General features: G+C 39.0%; 3 long non-coding RNA genes across 10 annotated transcripts in view; 1 reads left to right on the forward strand and 2 right to left on the reverse strand.

The window, feature by feature from the left end:
• LOC148393751 (uncharacterized) overlaps nucleotides 1-1,182 on the forward strand; it is an 11,640-nt gene extending 10,458 nt beyond the window's left edge. For both annotated transcript variants that reach the window (XR_015859702.1, XR_015859701.1), the window contains one exon: nucleotides 965-1,182. This is a non-coding gene — a long non-coding RNA (uncharacterized LOC148393751). The remainder of the gene's footprint in view (nucleotides 1-964) is intronic.
• A 3,497-nt stretch (nucleotides 1,183-4,679) lies between these two features.
• Nucleotides 4,680-15,939, reverse strand: LOC148393752 (uncharacterized). Of its 7 annotated transcripts, none has more exons than XR_015860015.1 (9): nucleotides 14,918-15,939; nucleotides 13,598-14,852; nucleotides 12,685-13,527; nucleotides 11,481-12,435; nucleotides 11,012-11,380; nucleotides 10,882-10,936; nucleotides 9,775-10,084; nucleotides 6,930-7,159; nucleotides 4,680-4,897 (listed from the first exon to the last, which is right to left on the reverse strand). It is a non-coding gene; the product is annotated as an uncharacterized LOC148393752 (long non-coding RNA). The 7 variants fall into 7 exon arrangements; XR_015860016.1 differs by having other exon boundaries at nucleotides 9,775-10,088; XR_015860013.1 differs by lacking the exons at nucleotides 6,930-7,159; nucleotides 9,775-10,084 and having other exon boundaries at nucleotides 14,918-15,001; nucleotides 15,093-15,937.
• A 212-nt stretch (nucleotides 15,940-16,151) lies between these two features.
• LOC148393753 (uncharacterized) lies at nucleotides 16,152-18,107 on the reverse strand. The gene is made up of 5 exons (XR_015859878.1): nucleotides 17,618-18,107; nucleotides 17,448-17,515; nucleotides 16,915-17,367; nucleotides 16,535-16,646; nucleotides 16,152-16,434 (listed from the first exon to the last, which is right to left on the reverse strand). It is a non-coding gene; the product is annotated as an uncharacterized LOC148393753 (long non-coding RNA).
• Between the last annotated feature and the right edge of the window lie 872 nt (nucleotides 18,108-18,979).

Genomic DNA, 18,979 nt, shown 5'->3' on the forward strand with positions numbered 1-18,979 from the left:
TGTATTGTATGTATTGTATTGTATGTATTGTATTGTATTGTATTGTATTGTATGCATTGTATTGTATGTATTATTTTTGTTTTTTGTTTTGTTTTTTGTTTTGTATGTACTGTATGTATTGTATTGTGTGTATTGTTTTTTTTGTTTTGTTTTCTTCTTTTTTTTGTTTTTTGTTTTTTTGTATTGTATGTATTGTATTGTATGTATTGTATTGTATGTATTGTATTGTATGTATTGTATTGTATGTATTGTATGTATTGTATGTATTGTATTGTATGTATTGTATTGTATGTATTGTATTGTATGTATTGTATGTATTGTATGTATTGTATTGTATGTATTGTATTGTATGTATTGTATTGTATGTATTGTATGTATTGTATGTATTGTATGTATTGTATGTATTGTATTGTATTGTATTGTATTGTTTGTATTGTATTGTATTGTATTGTATTGTTTGTATTGTTTGTATTGTTTGTATTGTTTGTATTTTTTTTATTATTTTTTTTTATTTTTGTATGTATTGTATGTATTGTGTGTATTGTATTGTATGTATTTTTTTGTTTTGTTTTTTGTTTTGTTTTTTTTGTTTTCTTTTCTTTTTTGTTTTGTTTTTTTGTATTGTATGTATTGTATGTATTGTATTGTATGTATGTATTGTATGTATTGTTTGTTTTTCTTTTTTTTTGTTTTGTTTTGCGTCATTTTGCAATATTGCAGAATGTAGGTACATTTTTCTGTATGAGTAAAAGCTGTTTTAATGTGGTCAGAGCCATTTTTTGGTTTGTTTTGAATAGTCATGCATCATGTGGGCATTCTTGTGAATAAAATCAACAGTGGCGTGTTTGCTTCCTGTTGGTGGTCTTGTAAATAAAGTCAACTTTGGTGTCAGTCATCATTCGCGATGTGCCTCAATCGATGGTCCATCTCTTGAATGTGAAATTTCTTGCATGTTTTGTTGCAGGGCTTGGCGTCCCCATTGGCTGTCTGACTACAAAGAAGGCTGCTGCTGTCCAGTCCAGGTTGCTGCTATAGTCAATTGAATGTATAAACATAGCGTGTAACTTCCAGGACCTTAGCTTTCAATTCAAAGCAGTTGTGTAACTACACAGCCAGCCTCGGTACATGTACTGGGTGGTTACACAGTTCAGAGTGAAATAAAGGCCAGAGTGTTCTTATTCATACCGGCATCCTTATGAAATTGACCATATCAGAAAGGCTAGATGACTTCCAAGTGCTGCCACCGAGTAGCAGCGTATTTGCCTCAACCTGTCTGATGCTGGGTCAATGCGATGCACCTTTCGTTGTTTTGCCCAAAACCTAAGAAATAAAGAAGTACTGCTGTTATCTCGCCAGTGTTATGTGTGTTAAAAGTACAAAACAAACTCATTTGCATGATAGACGTCTAAACCACATGCTAGATATTTGCCTCAACCTGTCTGATGCTCTAACTGTATGTGATAATTTTTAACAATTTTAATCATTTAAATTTTTAAGTACATTACAAATGATAGTACAATTAGACAGCTGGGTCAATGTGACCCGTCTTTTGCGGTTTGTTCTGCCCAAAGCAACCTAACAAATACACATAAGTACTGCCGCTATCTCGTCAATGTGTGTGTCTCTAAAATGTACAAAGCAACTTCATTTGCATAATAAACTTGCAAACCACATGCCCAAAAAATATTAATAGTAAATGACCAAAGGTAAAAAAAACTTTTAAAAAAATTGTAAAGTCCTAAAAAGTTGTTAATTTACTTTATAGTACAGGTAAAGGTCTGTCTATTTATAGACATCGCTATGTAGCGAATGTCGCAGCGCAGCGTATGCAGGCGGCATGGGGAGCGCAGGCGGCATGGGGGGGCGCAGGCAGCGCAGGCAGTATTTGGCGCAAGCAGCAGCAAGGGTGGGGAATCGAACCCTGGGTCTCAGGTGTTCAAGCGCAGCGACGGAGCCACTCGCCAAGCGTGGCGAGCTCGGCAGTGACCCCGCTTTCACTTCGAGTCATTCTTATACGTTCAGTCTTGCGCTCCGCGCGCGCTGGGTAAGTACAAAAGAGAACTGGCGGCCGCCAGCTGTCACGTCACACTGGCCGACCGGTTCGTGACACGGCCTCATGCCCCGTACATCCCTGGTTCGATCCCAGTGGTGGGAACTTTCTCCGGCCCATTTTTGTGTCTGAATACATGCATATAGGTTGCATGTCGACGCATTTATTTATGTATAAACGCCCAGTGTGGCCCCGCCCGCAAGTGGGCGGGGTGATGCAGCTGGCCCCGCCCCCATCGGAATGGCGCCGCCCCCTGGCTCAGCCCCGGCGGGCGGGGCGATGCAGCTGGCCCCGCCCCCATCGAAATGGCCCCGCCCCCTGGCTCCGCCCCTTGCCCTACAAAAAGACAGTAGGGCAGGGGGCGGGGCCTGCCCTACAAAAAGACAGTAGGGTAGGGTACCCTACTGTCTTTACATACAGTATATATATACTGTATATATATATATATATATATACAGTATATATATATACAGTATATATACTGTATATATATACTGTATATATATATATATATACAGTATGTATATATACTGTATATATATACACAGTATATATATATAATATATACAGTATATATACTGTATATATATACTGTATATATATATACAGTATATATATATAATATATACAGTATATATACTGTATATATATACAGTATATATATACAGTATATATATATAATATATATAATATATATACTGTATATATATATACTGTATATATATACTGTATATTTATACAGTATATATATACAGTATATAAATATATATATATATATACTGTGTATATATATATATACAGTATATAAATACAGTATATACAGTATATATATATATATACTGTATATATACAGTATATACTGTATATATATATACTGTATATATACAGTATATATATACTATATATATATACTGTATATATACAGTATATATACTGTGTATATATATATATACAGTATATATATATACAGTACATATATACAGTATATAAATACAGTATATACAGTATATATATATACTGTATATATACAGTATATATATACTATATATATATACTGTATATATACAGTATATATATACTATATATATATACTGTATATATACAGTATATATATACAGTATATATATATATTTATATACTGTATATATATACTGTATATACAGTATATATATATACAGTATATATATATACTGTATATATATACTGTATATATATATACTGTATATATATATACTGTATATATATACTGTATATATATATATATATATCTTATGGCGTCTTATATATATATACAGTATATATATATATATATACAGTATATATATATACAGTATATATATATATATATATATATACAGTATATATATATATATATACAGTATATATATATATATATACAGTATATATATATACAGTATATATATATATACTGTATATACTGTATATAAAGGCAGTAGGGTAGGGGGCGGGGCGTCTTTTTGGTAGGGCAGGGGGCGGAGCTACAGATTTTTCCCCGCCCCAGGGGCGGGACATTTTGGATGGGGGCGGGGGCAGCCGCATTGCCCCGCCCACTTGTGGGCGGGGCCACACTCGGTGTTTACACATAAATAAATGCTTAGGTATGCAACCTATGTGCATGTATTTAGACGGCTACAAAAGTGGCGGGTACAACGTTCCCACGCCTGGGATCGAACCAGGGATGTACGGGGCAAGAGGCCGTGTCACTAACCGGTCGGCCAGTGTGACCTGGGAGTTGGCGGCCGTCTCCTCTCTTTTGTACTTACCCAGCGCGCGCGGAGCGCAATACTGAACGTATAAGAATGACTCGAAGTGAAAGCGGGGTCACTGCCGAGCTCGCCACGCTTGGCGAGTGGCTCCGTCGCTGCGCTTGAACACCTGAGACCCAGGGTTCGATTCTCCACCCTTGCTGCTGCTTGCGCCAAATACTGCCTGCGCCGCCTGCGCCCCCCCATGCCGCCTGCGCCCCCCATGCCGCCTGCATACGCTGCGCTGCGACATTCGCTACATAGCGATGTCTATAAATAGACAGACCTTTACCTGTACTAGAAAGTAAATTAACAACTTTTTAGGACTTTAAAGTTTTTTTTAACCTTTGGTCATTTACTATTAATATTTTTTGGGCATGTGGTTTGCAAGTTTATTATGCAAATGAAGTTGCTTTGTACATTTTAGAGACACACATTGACGAGATAGCGGCAGTACTTATGTGTATTTGTTAGGTTGCTTTGGGCAGAATAAACCGCAAAAGACGGGTCACATTGACCCAGCTGTCTAATTGTACTATCATTTGTAATGTACTTAAAAATTTAAATGATTAAAATTGTTAAAAATTATCACATACAGTTAGAGCATCAGACAGGTTGAGGCAAATATCTAGCATGTGGTTTAGACGTCTATCATGCAAATGAGTTTTGTACTTTTAACACACATAACACTGGCGAGATAATGGCAGTACTTTATTTCTTTGGTTGTTTTGGGCAAAACAACAAAAGGTGCATCGCATTGACCCAGCATCAGACAGGTTGAGGCAAATACGCTGCTACTCGGTGGCAGCACTTGGAAGTCATCTAGCCTTTCTGATATGGTCAATTTCATAAGGATGCCGGTATGAATAAGAACACTCTGGCCTTTATTTCACTCTGAACTGTGTAACCACCCAGTACATGTACCGAGGCTGGCTGTGTAGTTACGCAAGTGCTTTGAATTGAAAGCTAAGGTCCTGGAAGTTACACGCTACGTTTATACATTCAATTGACTATAGCAGCAACCTGGACTGGACAGCAGCAGCCTTCTTTGTAGTCAGACAGCCAATGGGGACGCCAAGCCCTGTAACAAAACATGCAAGAAATTTCACATTCAAGAGATGGACCATCGATTGAGGCACATCGCGAATGATGACTGACACCAAAGTTGACTTTATTTACAAGAGCACCAACAAGAAGCAAACACGCCACTGTTGATTTTATTCACAAGAATGCCCACATGATGCATGACTATTCAAAACAAACCAAAAAATGGCTCTGACCACATTAAAACAGCTTTTACTCGTACAGAAAAATGTACCAACATTCTGCAATATTGCAAAATGACGCAAAACAAAACATAAAAAAAAAAAGAAAAACAAACAATACATACAATACAATACATACAATACAATACATACAATACAAAAAAACAAAACAAAAAAGAAAACACAACAAAAAAAACAAAACAAAAAACAAAACAATACATACAATACAATACACACAATACATACAATACATACAAAAAAAAACAACAAACAATACAAACAATACAAACAATACAAACAATACAAACAATACAAACAATACATACAATACAATACAATACAATACAATACAAACAATACAAACAATACAAACAATACAATACAACACATACAACACATACAACACAATACATACAATACATACAATACAATACAATACATACAATACAATACATACAATACAAAAAAACAAAAAACAAAAAAAAAGAAGAAAACAAAACAAAAAAAACAATACACACAATACAATACAGTACATACAAAACAAAAAACAAAACAAAAAACAAAAAAACAAAAATAATACATACAATACAATGCATACAATACAATGCATACAATACAATACAATACAATACATACAATACAATACATACAATACAATACATACAATACAATACATACAATACAATACATACAATACATACAATATATACAATACAATACAAACAATACATACAAACAATACATACAATACAATACAAACAATACATACAAACAATACATACAATACATACAATACATACAAACAATACAATACAAACAATACAAAACAAATACAATACAAACAATACAATACATACATAAACTACAATACATACAATACATACAATACAAAAAAACAAAACAAAAAGAAAAACAAAACAAAAAAAACAAAACAAAAAACAAAACATACAATACATACAATACAATACACACAATACATACAATACATACAAAAATAAAAAAAATAAAAAAATACAATACAAACAATACATACAATACAATACAATACATACAATACAAACAATACATACAATACATACAAAAAAAAAAAAAAAAATACAATACAAACAATACATACAATACATACAATACAATACAATACAATACATACAATACAAACAATACAATACAAACAATACAATACAATACAATACAATACAATACAATACATACAATACAATACATACAATACAATACATACAATACAATACATACAATACAATACATACAATACAAAAAAACAAAAAAAAAAAGAAGAAAACAAAACAAAAAAAACAATACACACAATACAATACATACAGTACATACAAAAAAAAAAAAAAAAAAACCAAAAAAAATAATACATACAATACAATGCATACAATACAATGCATACAATACAATACATACAATACAATACAATACAATACATACAATACGATACAATACGATACATACAATACGATACATACAATACATACAAAACAAAAACCAAAAAACAAAACAAAACAAAAAACAACAAACAAAACAGAACAAACAATACAAAACAATACATACATACAATACAAAAAAAACAAAAAACAAAACAAACAAAAAAAATACATACAATACATACAATACAATACAATACATACAATACAATACATACAAAACAAAAAAAACAAAAAAAAACAAAAAAAAACAATACATACATACAATACATACAATACAATACATACAATACATACAATACAATACATACAAAACAAAAAACAAAACAAAAAAACAAAAAACAAAAAACAAAACAAAAAACAACAAAACAAAAAACACAACAAAACAAACAATACATACAAATCTTGGGATTTCCTGGGTTGAGCTGGCTGGATGAAGTGGCTGGAGAGAGGAAAGTCTGGGAGTCCCGCAATCCGACGTCCGGATAAGCGGTGGATGGCTGGGTGGCTGGATGGATGGGTGGCTGGGTGGATGGATGGGTGGCTGGGTGGATGGGTTGGGTGGGTGGATGGGTTAGATGGACGGATGGATGGGTGGCTGGCTGGATGGGTGGCTGGATGGATGGGTGGCTGGATGGATGGATGGGTGGGTGGATGGATGGGTGGATGGGTGAACAAAAAACAAAACAAAACACAAAAAACAAAACAAACAATACAATACATACAATACAATATAAACAATACCTACAAACAATACAATACAATACATAAAATACATACATACAATACATACAAACAATACATACAAACAATACATACAAACAATACAATACAAACAATACAATACATACAATACAATACATACAATACAATACATACAATACAATACATACAATACAAAAAACAAAAAAAAAGAAAACAAAACAAAACAAAAAAAAACAAAACAAAACAATACATACAATACACACAATACATACAATACATACAAAACAAAAAACAACAAAAAACAATACATACAATACAATACATACAATAAATACAAAACAATACAATACATACATACATACATACAATACATACAATGCAAAAAAAAAAAAAAAAAAATACATACAATACAATACATACAAAACAAAAAAACAAACAAAAAACAACAACAATACATACAATACAATACATACAATACAAAAAAAACAAAAAAAAAACAAAAAAATACATACAATACATACAATACAATACATACAATACAATACAATACATTCAAAACAAAAAAACAAAAACACAACCAAAAAAAACAACAAAAAACAATACATACAATACAATACATACATACAATACATACAATACAAAAAAAAAAAGAAAACAAAACCATACAATACAATACACACAATACAATACATATAGTACATACAAAACAAAAAACAAACAAACAAAAAAAAATAATACATACAATACATACAATACATACAATACAATACAATACATACAATACAATACAATACATACAATACAATACATACAATACAATACATACAATACAATACATACAATACAATACATACAATACAATACATACAATACAATACATACAATACATACAATACAAAAAAAAACAATACATACAATACAAAAAAAACAAAAACCAAAACAAAAAAATACATACAATACGATACATACATACAATACATACAATACGATACAATACGATACAATACGATACATACAATACATACATACAATACATACAAAACAAAAAAACAAAACAAAAAACAAAACAAAACAATACATACAATACAATACAATACACACAATACATACAATCCATACAAAAATAAAAAAAAAATAAAAAAATACAATACAAACATACATACAATACAATACAATACATACAATACATACAATACATACAATACAATACATACAATACATACATACAATACAATACATACAATACAATACATACAATACAAAAAACAAAAAACAAAAAAAAAAGAAGAAAACAAAACAACAAAAACAATACACACAATACAATACATACAGTACATACAAAACAAAAAAAAAAATAATACATACAATGCATACAATACAATACAATGCATACAATACAATACATACAATACATATAATACAATACAATACAATACATACAATACAATACGATACAATACGATACATACAATACATACATACAATACATACAAAACAAAAAACAAAAACCAAAAAACAAAACAAAAAACAACAAACAAAACAAACAATACAAAACAATACATACATACAATACAAAAAAAACAAAAAACAAAACAAACAAAAAAAATACATACAATACATACAATACAATACATACAATACATACAAAACAAAAAAAACAAAAAAAAAACAATACATACATACAATACATATAATACAATACATACAATACATACAATACATACAATACAATAAATAAAAAAAAAAAAAAAAAAAAAAAAAAAAAATACATGCAATACGATACATACGATACAATACATACATACAATACAATACATACAATACAATACATACAATACATACAATGCAAAAAAAAACAAAAAAAACAAAGAAAAAACAATACATACAATACACACAATACATACAAAACAAAAACAAAAAAAAAACAATACATACAATACATACAATACAAAAAACAAAACAAAAAAATACATACAATACATACAATACAATACATACAAAACAAAAAAAACAAAAACACAACCAAAAGAACAACAAAAAAACAATACATACAATACAATACAATACATACATACAATACAATACATACATACATAAAATACATACAATACAAAGAAAAAAAAACCAAAAAAAACCCAATGCATACAATACAATACACACAATACAATACATACAGTACATACAAAACAAAAAACAAAAAACAAAACAAAAAAAAATAATACAATACAATACATACAATACGATACATACAATACGATACAATACAATACATACAATACAATACATACAAAACAAAAAACAAAACAAAAAACAACAAACAAAACAAAACAAACAATACAAAACAATACATACATACAATACAAAAAAAACAAAAAAAATAAAACATACAATACAATACATACAATACAATACATACAAAACAAAAAACAAAAAAACCCCAAAAAAACCACAAAAAAAACAATACATACAATACAATACATACAATACATATAATACAATACATACAAAACAAAAAACACAACAAAACAAACAATACATACAAATCTTGGGATTTCCTGGGTTGAGCTGGATGAAGTGGCTGGAGAGAGGAAAGTCTGGGAGTCCCTCCTAAAGCTGCTGCCGCCGCAATCCGACGTCCGGATAAGCGGTGGATGGCTGGGTGGCTGGGTGGATGGATGGGTGGGTGGATGGGTGGGTGGGCTGGGTGGGTGGATCGGTTGGGTGGGTTTGGATGGACGGATGGATGGGTGGATGGATGGATTGGATGGGTGGATGGGTTGGATGGATGGATGGATGGATGGGTGGGTGGATGGTTGGGTGGGTGGCTGGCTGGATGGGTTGGGTGGGTGGCTGGCTGGATGAGTTGGGTGGGTGGCTGGATGGGTTGGGTGGATGGGTGGGTGGGTGGATGGGTGGGTGGGTGGATGGGTTGGATGGACGGGTGGGTGGATGGGACGGACGGGCGGACGGGCGGACGGATGGGTGGATGGATGGATTGACATAGAACACATACAATACCCTGCCATACGCTACCATACACACAATGCATACAATACAATACATACAATACAATACCATACAATATCATACCATTCTATATGCTCTGCATCTGGGAGTTACAATTATAGACATTGAGTGGCAATGGCATGATATTTTTGCAACAATTACACATACCAACTCCAGTTTTATATTTAAAATATGTATACAATTATCAGTATATTGTAATGAGTTATAATAATTACAAAAGTATCCGAATTATAATAATTTAATTTTATCATCCATCAACTCACTCAAAAATGTCGGCATGAATCGAGCAGTCGACTAAACGGGAGAAAATCACGCTCGCAAATGTTTGTTGCACAACGGAAGGCGGGCGGGCGCCATCTTGGAATAGATTTGAACATGACGTAACAAATTTGTCACATTCATCAGTTTGCATAACACGGAAATAGCACACTATATGTAATGCAACATTGTTAATTTGACGAAACACAACGCCAAAGAGATTTGAAATACTGTAGCGGCAAAACGACAGTCGCGGTGGCCGGGACGAGTGTGAAAAGATTTTCAAGATATTTGTTCGCATCAAACAAACAAGGCGTCCGTCGTGAGAAACGGCAATGAACGACAAACATTTGATAGCTTACCCGAGAAACCGCCACACGGTCGGTGGCGCCTGCATTTGATAACTCGCCTTGAATCCTGCAACAAACAAACAAGGCGTCCGTCGTGAGAAACGCCAATGAACGACAAACATTTCCTAGCATGTTAGCTTACCTGAGAAACCGCCCGCTGCGCGGGTGATTGCACCGGTATTTGACAACTTCCCCAATTCACCCGAAGACATGACGTCACATCCGTCAATTCAAATCTTCCTCGCCTGCTCGTCCAATGGTGCGTTGCACACTAGCGTACCACGTGACAGGCCACTTCACACGCGGGCGGTTGCACCTGTTGCTCACCTCAAGACTGAAAACTGCCTTCAAAAACCTAAGTGCCACTTTGCCCGCCTCCTACCTCAGCCCAAATTCAGTCTGACCAATCACAGCGCAACTGAAATTGGCTTGACCACGCCCACCTCTCCGACAGGCAAGACTGAAACCTGCCTTCAAAAAAAAAATTGTCCCATTCGGCTCCTCTTGCAGCCTACAAATACACAGACAGCCATTAATTGTGTGCTGGGAAGCTAAAACTCGACAACCATTGTGTGTTGGGAAGTTGAAACTTGACAAAAACAGGTTTTCACCTGATTTAGGACTACTCTTCCTCAGTGTCCTCAACATCACTGAAAGGGCTCCTTCAAGAGCCTCCTGCTTGCTTTGTATAGAAGGATGCTGGCTGGGCGGCAGTTTTTAGTGCTACAAAAGACAAGCAAATGATTGCAACAAAAATAGACATTGAGTCGAGTGCCAATGGCATGACTTTTTACCAACAATTATACATACTAGGAGTTTTACATTTGAAAAAAAATATATTGTAGTAAGTTATGATAATTGATCAAAATTATAGTTCATCTTTGAATTTGATACATTCTAAGTAGAGTTTTACATTTGAAAAAAATATATAATCATCACATTGTAGTAAAATATGATAATTATTCAGGATTATAATTCATATTTTAATTTCATCATTCAGCAACTCCCCTCACATTGGACAGATGATCCAGGTTGGCGGCGTCCAAGACGGGAGAAAATAAACCGGGCAAATGTTTGTTCCGTAACGGAACGAGAGCGGGCGGGCGCCATCTTTGAATGGATTTGGTCCGATTTTGGACATGACGTAACATATACGTTGCATTCACCAATGCCAATGTTTAAAATGGACCACTTGAATTCAGTTCACAGTTTAATTGCAGTTCAGTGGTACACACACAATTACAGTACAAACAGTTCATTTCATGATTAAAAAAACAACAGTAAAAAAACAATATTGCAAAATGACGCGGCGCTGAGAGAGAAAGAAAGAGGCATCATGCAGATAGCCAGTGTGCACACCCAGTGAAAAAGTGGAGGGAGGGAGGGAAGGAAAGAAAGGACAAAAGAAAAAACGCAGTCATACTCTCCTTAAATGCTGGCTGGGCGCTTTGCCCTCGCCGCATCCGCACCCGTCCGTCTCGTGTCGGCCGCTCATCACGGGCGAAGGTTGGCTCCTCCCCGCCCGGCCGGTATTCGACGTTTGGACTCATCCTCCGCCTCGTGCCACTGCAAAAAGAAAAACGGCACTGTTGCAAGCGGTTCACTTCTGTGAACGTACTCATTACCTGTCTATTAAAGCTTGCTCCTATTTTAAGCTCCCTTTATTAATTGCGTATGCATACATGAACGTTTTTGTTTTCTTTTTATGTCTGTATGAAGAATTCAATGCTTATAATTTCTTTCATTGTTGTCAAGTGCTTTGAGCTGCATCTCTTGTATGAAAGGTGCTCTACAAATAAAGTTTTTTATTACTACCCTCTGGTCTCGCGGTCCTGTCCAGTCCCTCTCTGTGCAGGCACTCGTCCGATCCACTGCCCCAGCAATCCTGAAAGGCAGACATATTGTGGTGGTTTTGGCAAGGGGAACAATTCCACTAGCACCCCCCCCCCCCCCCCCCCCCCCAACCTTGACTGAGGTAAGTTTGAATCAGGTAACTAGCGGCACGCACGGGCTGGCGCATGTCTCATATGGCCCTCCCGCATTGGAGCGGTCCGGGTTATGAAATGTTTTACCCCTTACAAAAAGGGAGGGAGGGAGGGAGGGAGGGAAGGAGGGAGAGAGTGAGAGGAGATGAGAAGAGGCTTTGGTGCGCACTTAAGCGCAACCAGCCAGTTCCCTTTGAGTAGAGCTGGCTTGGCCCCGAGAGGGAAAAAAAGGAAAACGTGACGTCACGTAGAGCGTCACGGAGAATCTCCTCGTCCTCGACACCGTCGACGACACTGGGACCCAGTCTGGCAGACATTATACCCTGGTATTCCACAAAGGGCAAGGTATAGCCACGTTCCATCCTGAGTGCACCAGGCCATGCAGGTACTGCCGGGCACATTGGAGAAAGAGAGCGAGAGAGGGAGGGAGGGAGAGAGGCAGGGGCTGTCTACTTTGCCAATTCGTATCTAGAGGGTCACAGCAACCCAAATGCCCGTGCGTGCTACAAGTTACCCTATTCAAACAGACAGGGGTAGGGAGAGCACAAAAGAAAAACCAAAGTCATACTCCCCCGGAACGCTGGCTGCATCTGCACCCATCAGTCTCGTGTGGGCCGCTCGTCACGGGCCAAGGTCCGGGTCTGCTCCGGCCGGTGTTGGACTCGTCTTTCGCCTCGCACAAGTGCAAAAAGACAAACGGCACTCAGTTGCATGCGGTTCACTTCTGTCAACGTACTCATTACCTGCCCCCTCCCTGGTCTTGTGGGTGCAGCCCAGTCCCTCTCGGTGCAGGCTGGCGCTTGCCCCATCCGCTGCCAGCTGAAAGGCAGAAAAATAAGGAAATCAAATTAAAACCAACAAGTGTGTACACTACGCTTGCAGATTGGATTGCCATGTCACCGCCTCTGGCCAGCCTTGGCCAGTCATGCGTCAGGCTCCTCTTCAACACTTGGCGACTGCTTTCTTTGGGTGATTCCTTCCTTTGCAACCCGCTCACCAATCGCAGGTCTGGTGGCCTCCATCCACCGGCTCTTCGTTTCATACATCAGCTCTTCCACCTTGCAAGACAAGCACAAAAGTCTCGCTGCGCCGTCGCTTGCGCTTGCCGTCGCTTGCGCTTGCCGTCGCTTGCGCTTGCCGTCGCTTGCGCTTGCCATCGCTTGCGCGGTCGCTTGCGCGGTCGCTTGCGCTTGCCGTCGCTTGCGCGGTCGCTTGCGCTTGCCGTCGCTTGCGCTTGCCGTCGCTTGCGCTTGCCGTCGCTTGCGCTTGCCGTCGCTGCGCGGTCGCTTGCGCTTGCCGTCGCTGCGCGGTCGCTTGCGCTTGCCGTCGCTGCGCGTTTGGCACTCAATGAGGGCTGCACAACATTTTGGAAAATCAATGATATGGCAGTATTGGGCCAGAACACTGCATTGAGGCAAGTTGTGCAAAATTCTTGGATGGAGGTTAACTATTTGATCGCAATAAGATCAGTTAGATGAGTTAACTTTAACTTACATCAATGACTTAGTCTTAACTCATTACAAATAGTTAGGCAAGAAAGCATGTTTCATTTGAGACATGAAAAAAAAAAATCTTTGCTGTCTTAAAGTGCATGTCAATAACCTAGACCACCATATGGCAGTTTTCCAATACACGTGCAGCCCTACACACATGTCACCATTGGTGTCCAAATGGCAGCCTCGGGTCAACTTGATCAACACACCACACGACTGAACACGACACTGCTTTGTAGGACTAAATATCAATGGCAACATTTCGTGATTGATTTAATGAATTTGCGTCAAAGAATTCTGAATTTGTTTCAGTATGCAGCCCTCAAGCAGACATTGGGACACCGCTGGTGTAATTAAAAAAAAAAAAAAATAATCCATTTCACACGAAGCTGCGCAGGTCGACGCCTCCAGGGAAGCGGGTCTCCCTCAGAACTCGGCGACTTCAGAGCGATGCCACAGCGGTCCGTTCACCTCTGATCAGATCGTGTCACATCCCGGTCGCCATCTGCAGAAACAGAAACAAATGTTAGAAACTCAAAGAGCACCCCAAGTTGTCGGTCACTTGCTTACTTGATCACAGCGGCTAGCTCCTATTGGTGAGCGTCGCCCGGTCGGATGGGGCCGTGCGTCACCCCCCCCCCTTTTGCGTCCGGCCTGCAAATGGCAGAACATGCAATGAGTTGGGCGCTGCTCGCATCACTACGTCTTCCTCGTGGACCCGCTCGCCCAAACACCGCCCCCTCACCTAGAGAACAAAGGACACACAGCTTAGATCAAGCACGACAGCGGTAGGTTAGAAAAAGACTAAATGCTACCGTCTCGCTCCAATGCTGTCCTACACCTAGGGGAGAACAAAGAACGCAAGTACCACAGCGGTGGTAGGTTAGGGTTAGATGACGTGCAACAGTGGCAGGTTAGAAAAAGACAAAATGGTACAAGTCAAATTGCAAAATTGGACATTCGGGATCGGCTCGCTCCAACGCCGCCCTACACCGATGGGGGAGAACAAAGAACGCAGCGAGCACGACAGTGGCAGGTTAGAAAAAGACACAAAATGGTACAAGTCATATGGCAAGCTTGGACATTGGGCTCCGCGTCAAAATTCAGTTCTGTCTCCATCCAAGTCACCACGTCCTCCCCCAAGTGAGCCGTCAATGGCAACCAAGCACAAGACACCGCTGGATCCAGATAAGCCACAACCTCTTAAGCAAGACCAACCGTCAGACCCCCAAACACTGTCCCCACCTGCAACCTTTCCGTCGTGCACCCATAACCAAAGGCAACCACACTGCCCCCTCCTGGGCACATGTTGACTTTTGCAGCGTGCTGCTTGATTCTTGACTTGATATGGCATTGCTCCTATGGATATGGCATTGCTCCTATGGATATGGCATTGCTCCTATGGATATGGCATTGCTCCTATGGATATGGCATTGCTCCTATGGATATGGCATTGCTCCTATGGATATGGCATTGCTCCTATGGATATGGCATTGCTCCTATGGATATGGCATTGCTCCTATGGATATGGCATTGCTCCTTTGGACAGGCCGCTGCGCCTTTGGACAGGCCGCTGCGCCTTTGGACAGGCCGCTGCGCCTTTGGACAGGCCGCTGCGCCTTTGGACAGGCCGCTGCGCCTTTGGACAGGCCGCTGCGCCTTTGGACAGGCCGCTGCGCCTTTGGACAGGCCGCTGCGCCTTTGGACAGGCCGCTGCGCCTTTGGACAGGCCGCTGCGCCTTTGGACAGGCCGCTGCGCCTTTGGACAGGCCGCTGCGCCTTTGGACAGGCCGCTGCGCCTTTGGACAGGCCGCTGCGCCTTTGGACAGGCCGCTGCGCCTTTGGACAGGCCGCTGCTCCTTTGGACAGGCCGCTGCTCCTTTGGACAGGCCGCTGCTCCTTTGGACAGGCCGCTGCTCCTTTGGACAGGCCGCTGCTCCTTTGGACAGGCCGCTGCTCCTTTGGACAGGCCGCTGCTCCTTTGGACAGGCCATTGCTCCTTTGGACAGGCCATTGCGCCTTTGGACAGGCCATTGCGCCTTTTCATGTGGAATTATATACTTATTCCATTCGGCTCCTCTTGCAGCCTACAAAAACACAGACAGACATTAATTGTGTGCTGGGAAGCTAAAACTCGACAACCATTGTGTGTTGGGAAGCTGAAACTTGACAAAAACAGGTTTTCACCTGATTTAGGACTACTCTTCCTCCGTGTCCTCAACATCACTGAAAGGGCTCCTTCAAGAGCCTCCTGCTTGCTTTGTACAGAAGGATGCTGGCTGGGCGGCCTGTTTTAGTGCTACAAAAGACAAGCAAATGATTGCAACAAAAATAGACATTGAGTAGAGTGCCAATGGCATGATTTTTTACCAACAATTATACATACTAGGAGTTTTACATTTGAAAAAAATATTATATTGTAGTAAGTTACGGTAATCTATCAAAATTATAGTTAATACTTTAACTTGATACATTCTAAGTAGTTTTACATTTGAAAAAATACATAATCATGACAAGAATTATTAAAGATTATAATTCATATTTTAGTTTCATCATCTACAACTCACCTCACATTGGACAGATGATCCAGGTTGGCGGCGTCCAAGACGGGAGAAAATAACCAGGGCAAATGTTTGTTGCGTAACGGAACGAGAGCGGGCGGGCGCCATCTTTGAATGGATTTGGTCCGATTTGGACATGACGTAACATATACGTTGCATTCACCAGCAGTTTGCATGGCACGGAAATGGCACACGGATAATATAAAATAATTAAAAAATGGTTTAGTTGACTAGAGTCAAACTAACATTTCCTATAGTCAGACAAACGCGCGCTTATCGGCGGCGTCATTTACGAACCTTCTATAGACAGACGAATGAAAAAATGCTGGCCAGCATGAAAAAAAACAACCGCGAAAGACATTTAAAATACCACCAAAACGCGCAACGACGCGACGCAAAGTGGATTGTGGCGTGCCGTGCCGTGCCGAAACCTCAAGCACTCCCTAGACAGCGAAAATCCTGCAAGAAATAATAAATGGCATCGTAAGAAACTGCAAACATTTGCTCACGGGCTAAATGGCCTGCGGCCTACAATTTACCTCCAGGTCCACCGTCGCGGTGGACGTGACGTTGCCGAGTCACGAGAGTACGACAATCCTGCGACAAACTAAATAAATTAAAAAAAAAAGGCTTGTGAGAAAAAGCAACAAAGCGTGCCGTCGTGAGAAACGGCAGGAGACGACAAACATTTGCTAGCATGCTCGCTTACCTGAGAAACCGTCCGCCGCCGCCGCCGGCCCGCGCTCGGTGGCACCTGCATATGATAACTCCCCTTGAGCGAGCACACCTGTCTTCAATTGACCTAAAGCCCTGACGTCACATCCGTCGATTCAAATCTTCTTCTCCTGATCGTCCAACGGCGCTCGGCACACTGACGCCACCAGGTGGTCGCCAGGTGTCATGGTGACTACTGTGGAAAGGGTGGCTTCGGACTATCCGTTGAAACTTTCAACACCGAACATGTTTGGATGGAGGATACCCTATCAATATGACCAAATCTCCTTTGGTTTCCGAGCAGGCTCTGGTCGAGTGGTTAACGCCATTGCCTTCAATCAAATGAAAATATTTGTATCGAGTATATTTGTATTGTATATTTGTAAACGTGCTTTTGTTGTGCAATTAACCCTTTATTTATTTATTCTCTTTTTTTTTTAACCTCGTGTAGTGTACCTACACATATTGTCATATAAAATGTCTGATTTTTATGTTTTAATTGGCGAATATAAAAACAAGGAATAAGACGCCAGACACGTTTTAACATAAATGTTTATTAAAAATAATAATATCAAAAGCAAATTTCAAACCAGCAATCTAATGTGAAATTGCAGTAGATATATTGGATAACAATATTTAGGGGTATATAGGTATACACGTTATTTAAAAACGACTATAAGTGTTATACTACGACACAAGTGGTTACCAGCTCAGTGGCCTAAGAGGAGAGTGTCCGCCCTGAGACTGGGAGGTGGTGGGTTCAAACCCCTGCCGAGTCATACCAGTGACTATAACAATGGTACCCATTTCTTCCCTGCTTGGCACTCAGTGGAAGGGGTTGAAATGGGGCCCCCCCCCTGCTGCTCACTTATACTCCGGCGCGACTTACAGTCCGAAAATTACGGTAAGTTCAAAAATATCAGAGGACGTGATAAACAACTGAGGTGATTTGGTTGCATAAGCAAGCCTAACCCTAAGCACAGCAAAAGCGAGAGCAAGCCTAACACAAACCCTAACCCTAAGCACAGCAAGAGCTCTGGACGAGTGGTTAACGCCATTGCCTTCAATCAAATGAAAATATTTGTATCGAGAGTTCATCCTAAAATGAATTGTTCTGGCAAAAATTCTGCCTGCCGCCGTTGCAGTGCTCCCGTGGACTCATTTTCAAGTCAGTTGCTAAGAAACACCACACCGTTGCACAGAGACAATTCTTGAGTCATATCAAATCAATGATTTTCAAACGGGTCCAAACAAGTTTTTCCCTCATGCCTACAAAGATCTTTAGATCTTTTCGTTCACTCTCGTTCACTGAAAACATTCGTTCTTTTGAACCCATCGTTCACTCACGAGCCAACAC

The sequence above is a fragment of the Syngnathus floridae genome, chromosome 8, assembly GCF_059516105.1.
Source record: "Syngnathus floridae isolate MCC-2025c chromosome 8, RoL_Sflo_1.0, whole genome shotgun sequence".
Lineage (NCBI taxonomy): Eukaryota > Metazoa > Chordata > Actinopteri > Syngnathiformes > Syngnathidae > Syngnathus > Syngnathus floridae.